We start from the raw sequence: 5,454 nt of genomic DNA on the forward strand, positions 1-5,454 counted from the left end.
TTCGAATTCTGATTAACATTTAAAAAAAAACAAAAAATATTTTTAGTTTATTTTACTTAATTTTCGAATTCTTCCCCCTCTCATCTCTTTCTATTTATTTATTTATCTACTAACACTTCTCTTCCACTCAAAATTCGAACCCCCTCTTCTTCTCTGTGTTCGAATTTTTCTCTTCTTCTTCTTCTTGTACTCTTCTATTCTTCTACTCACATAAAGGAATCTCTATACTGTGACATAGAGGATTCCATATTTTCTTCTCTGTTCTCTTTTTTTTCATATGAGGAGGAGCAAGGATAAGAACATTCTTGTTGAAGCTGACCCTGAACCTGAAAGGACTCTGAAAAGGAAGCTAAGGGAAGCTAAAGCACAACTCTCTGGAGAGAACCTGACAGAAATTTTCGAAAAAGAGGGAGATATGGCCGAACCTAATAACAATGGTGGAGATGCAAAGAAGATGCTTGGTGACTTTATTGCACCCTCTTCCAACTTCTATGGAAGAAGCATCTCAATTTCTGAAATTGGAGCAAACAACTTTGAGCTTAAGCCTCAATTAGTTTCTCTAATGCAGCAGAATTGCGAATTCCATGGACTTCCAATAGAAGATCCTCATCAGTTTTTGGCTGAATTCTTGCAAATATGTGACACTGTCAAGACCAATGGAGTTGATCCCGAGGTCTACAAGCTTATGCTTTTCCCTTTTGCTGTAAGAGACAGAGCTAGAACATGGTTGGATTCACAACCTAAGGATAGCCTGAACTCTTGGGATAAGATGGTCAGTGCTTTCCTGGCCAAATTCTTTCCACTTCAAAAGATGAGCAAGCTTAGAGTGAAAATCTAAACCTTCAGACAGAAGGAAGGAGAATCCGTCTATGAAGCTTGGAAAAGATATAAGCATCTGATCAAAAGGTGTCCTACTGACATGCTTCTAGAATGGAGCATCATAAGTATATTCTATGATGGTCTGTCTGAGTTGTCAAAAATGTCATTGGACCATTCTGTAGGAGGATCTCTTCACGTGAAAACCCCTACAGAAGCTCAGGAACTCATTGAAATGGTTGCAAATAACCAGTTCATGTACACCTCTGAAAGGAATCCTATGAACAATGGGACACCTCAGAAAAAGGGAGTTATTGAAATTGACACTCTGAATGCCATATTGGCTCAGAACAAAATATTGACTCAGCAAGTCAATATGATTTTTCAGAGTCTGAATGGATTGCAAGCTGCATCCAACAGTACTAACGAGGAATCTTTTGAGGAAGACGCTTATGATCCTGAAAACCCTGCAATAGCAGAGGTGAATTACATGGGAGAACCCTATGGAAACACCTATAATCCTTCATGGAGAAATCACTCAAATTTCTCATGGAAGGATCAACAGAAGCGTAATCAAGGCTTCAATAATAATAATGGTGGAAGAAATAGGTTTAGAAATAGCAAGCCTTTTCTATCATCTTCTCAGCAACAGATAGAGAATTCTGAACAGAGCCATTCTGGCCTGGCAACCATAGTCTCTGATCTATCTAAGACCACACTAAATTTCATAAATGAAACAAGGTCCTCCATTAGAAATTTAGAGGCACAGGTGGGTCAACTGAGTAAGAAGATTACTGAAACTCCTCCCAGTACTCTCCCAAGCAATACAGAAGAAAATCCCAAGAGAGAGTGCAAGGCCATAACCATGATCAACATGGCCGAACCTGGAGAGAGTGTGGAGGACGTGAATCTCAGTGAGGAAAGCCTCATGGGACATCCTCTGGGCAGAAAGGAGTTTCCCTTTGAGAACCAAGGGAATCTGAGGCTCATACAGAGACCATAGAGATTCCATTGAACTTCCTTCTGTCATTCATGAGCTCTGATGAATATTCTTCCTCTGAAGAGGATGAAGACATCACTAAAGAGCAAGTTGCTAAATATCTAGGAGCTATCATGAAGCTGAATACCAAGTTATTTGGTAATGAGACTTGGGAGGATGAACCCCCTTGTTCACCAATGAACTGAGTGCATTAATGAGGCAGACATTACCTCAGAAGAAATCGGATCCCAAAAAATTCTTCATACCTTGTACCATAGGCACCATGACCTTTGAGAAGGCTCTGTGTGACCTGGGGTCAGGGATAAACCTCATGCCACTCTCTGTAATGGAGAAATTGGGAATTTTTGAGGTACAAGCTGCAAGAATCTCACTAGAGATGGCAGATAAATCAATGAAACAGGCTTATGGACTAGTAGAGGACGTGCTAGTAAAGGTTGAAGGCCTTTACATCCCTACTGATTTCATAATCCTAGACACTAGGAAGGATGAGGATGAATCCATCATCCTTGGCAGACCCTTCCTAGCCACAGCAAAAGCTGTGATTGATGTTGATAGAGCAGAGTTGGTCCTTCAGTTGAATGAAGACCACCTTGTATTTAAGACTCAAGGTTCTCCTTCTGTAACCATGGAGAGGAAGCATGAAAAGCTCCTCTCAGTACAGATTCAAACAAAACCCCCACATTCAAACTCTAAGTTTGGTGTTGGGAGGCCCCAACCTTGCTCTGATTATCTGTGAGGCTCCATGAGAGCTCACTGTCAAGCTATTGACCTTAAAGAAGCACTTGTTGGGAGGCAACCCAATGTTATTTAATTATATCTATTTATTTTCCATTGCTATTTTATGTTTTCTTTAGGTTAATGATCATGTGAAGTCACAAAAATAACTGAAAAATAAAAAACAGAATGAAAAACAGAATGAAAAATAGCTCACCCTGGAGGAAGAGCTTACTGGCGTTTAAACGCCAGTAAGAGTAGCAGAATGGGCGTTAAATGCCTAGTCTGTCACCATTCTGGGCGTTTAACGCCAGAAACAGGCACCAGACTGGCGTTTAACGCTAGAACAAAGCATCTACTTGGCATTTAACGCCAAGAATGGGAGAAAAGCTGGCGTTAAACGCTAGAAACAAGCAGCAACCTGGCGTTTAACGCCAGAAGTGCACTCTAAGAGCGTTTTTGCACGCCTAAATGGAGCAGGGATGTTAAGTCCTTGACCCCTCAGGATCTGTGGACCCCACAGGATCTCTACCTACCCCACCTCTTCTTCTCTCCTCTTCACACACTTTCATAACACTCTTTCCCAAATACCCTTCACCAATCACCTCCATACCTCTACCCCAAATACTCTTCACCACTCACATCCATCCACTCTTCCCCTCCATCTCCTCCAATTTCTTCTTCTTCTCCTCCTTTCCTTCTTCTTTTGCTCGAGGACGAGTAAATATTTTAAGTTTGGTGTGGAAAAAGCATTGCTTTTTTGTTTTTCCATAACCATTAATGGCACCTAAGGCCGGAAAAACCTCTAGAAATAGGAACGAGAAGACAATTTCTTCCACCTCTGAGTCATGGGAAGATGGAGAGATCCATCTCAAAAGCCCATCACTAAGAAAATGATGGAGCAAATAAGAGAGCCCACTTATGGACCTCAACAAGAGCATGAGGAAGTTCCTCATCAGGAAATCCCTGAGATGCCTCAAGGAATGCACTTTCCTCCACAAAACTATTGGGAGCAAATCAACACCTCGCTAGGAGAATTAAGTTCCAACATGGGACAACTAAGGATGAAGCACCAAGAGCACTCCATCATTCTCCATGAGATTAGAGAAGATCAAAGAGCTATGAGGGAGGAACAACAAAGGCAAGGAAGAGACATAGAGGAGCTCAAGAGCACTATTGGTTCTTCAAGAGGAAGAAGACGCCACCCTCACTAAGGTGGACCCGTTCCTTAATCTTGTCTATTTATTTATTTTTCTATTTTCGTTCTCAATGCTTTATGTTTATTTATGTTTGTGTCTTTACTACAAGATCATTAGTGTCTAGTATCTATGCCTTAAAGCTATGAATGTCCTATGAATCCATCACCTTTCTTAAATGAAAAATGTTTTAATTACAAAAGAACAAGAAATACATGATTTTGAATTCATCCTTGAGCTTAGTTTAATTATTTTGATGTGGTGGCAACACTTTTTGTTTTCTGAATGAATGCTTGAAAAATGCATATTTTTTGAATTTGTTGTTTATGAATGTTAAATTTGTTGGCTCTTGAAAGAATGATGAAAAGGAGAAATGTTATTGATAATCTGAAAAATCATAAAATTGATTCTTGAAGCAAGAAAAAGTAGTGAATACAAAAGCTTGCAGAAAAAAAAGAGAGAAAGAAAAAGAAAAAGCAAGCAGAAAAAGCCAATAGCTCTTTAAACCAAAAGACAAGAGCAAAACGCCAATAACCCTTTAAACCAAAAGGCAAGGGTAAAAAGGATCCAAGGCTTTGAGCATCAGCGGATAGAAGGGCCCAAAGGAATAAAATCCTGGCCTAAGTGGCTAAACCAAGCTGTCCCTAACCATGTGCTTGTGGCGTGAAGGTGTCAAGTGAAAAGCTTGAGACTGAGCGGTTAAAGTCGAGGTCCAAAGCAAAAAAAAAAAGAGTGTGCTTAAGAACCCTGAACACCTCTAATTGGGGACTTTAGCAAAGCTGAGTCACAATTTGAAAAGGTTCACCTAGTGATGAGCGGATAATTTATACGCTTTTTGGCATTGTTTTTAGTATGTTTTTAGTAGGAACTAGTTACTTTTAGGGATGTTTTTATTAGTTTCTAGGCAAAATTCATATTTCTGGACTTTACTATGAGTTTATGTGTTTTTCTGTAATTTCAGGTATTTTCTGGCTGAAATTGAGGGAGCTGAGCAAAAATCTGAATCAGGCTGAAAAAGGACTGCTGATGCTGTTGGATTCTGACCTCCCTGCACTCAAAGTGGATTTGTTGGAGCTACAGAACTCCAAATGGCGCGCTTCCAATTGCGTTGGAAAGTAGACATCCAGGGCTTGCCAGCAATATATAATAGTCCATATTTTGCTCAAGAATAGACGACGTAAACTGGCGTTCAACGCCATCTCTCTGCCCAATTCTGGCGTCCAGCGCCAGAAACAAGTTGCAAGTTGGAGTTCAACGCCAGAAAAGGATCCAAAGCTGGCATTGAATGCCCAAAACAGCCCTATTCACGTGAGAAGCTTTGGTCTCAGCCCCATCACACATCAAGTGGGCCCCAGAAGTGGATTTCTGCACCATCTATCATAGTTTACTCATTTTCTGTAAACCTAGGTTACTAGTTTAGTATTTAAACAACTTTTAGAGATTTATTTTGTATCTCATGACATTTTAGATCTAAACTTTGTACTCTTTGACGGCATGAATCTCTAAACTCCATTGTTGGGGGTGAGGAGCTCTGCTGTGTCTCGATGAATTAATGCATGTATCTCTGTTTTCCATTCAAACATGCGTGTTTCTATCTAAGATATCCATTCGCGCCTAATTATGGAGAAGGTGATGATCCGTGACACTCATCACCTTCCTCAATCCATGAACGTGTGTCTGACAATCACCTCCGTTCTACATCAGATTGAATGAATATCTCTTAGATTC

At 40.2% G+C, this 5,454-nt stretch overlaps 1 non-coding gene across 1 annotated transcript; it reads right to left on the reverse strand.

Moving 5' to 3' along the window:
- Positions 1 to 817: 817 nt before the first annotated feature.
- On the reverse strand, positions 818 to 925 carry LOC112731685 (small nucleolar RNA R71). Its single transcript, XR_003167453.1, has one exon. It is a non-coding gene; the product is annotated as a small nucleolar RNA R71 (small nucleolar RNA).
- Between the last annotated feature and the right edge of the window lie 4,529 nt (positions 926 to 5,454).

This window comes from Arachis hypogaea, chromosome 12, assembly GCF_003086295.3.
Source record: "Arachis hypogaea cultivar Tifrunner chromosome 12, arahy.Tifrunner.gnm2.J5K5, whole genome shotgun sequence".
Taxonomy (NCBI): Eukaryota; Viridiplantae; Streptophyta; class Magnoliopsida; order Fabales; family Fabaceae; genus Arachis; species Arachis hypogaea.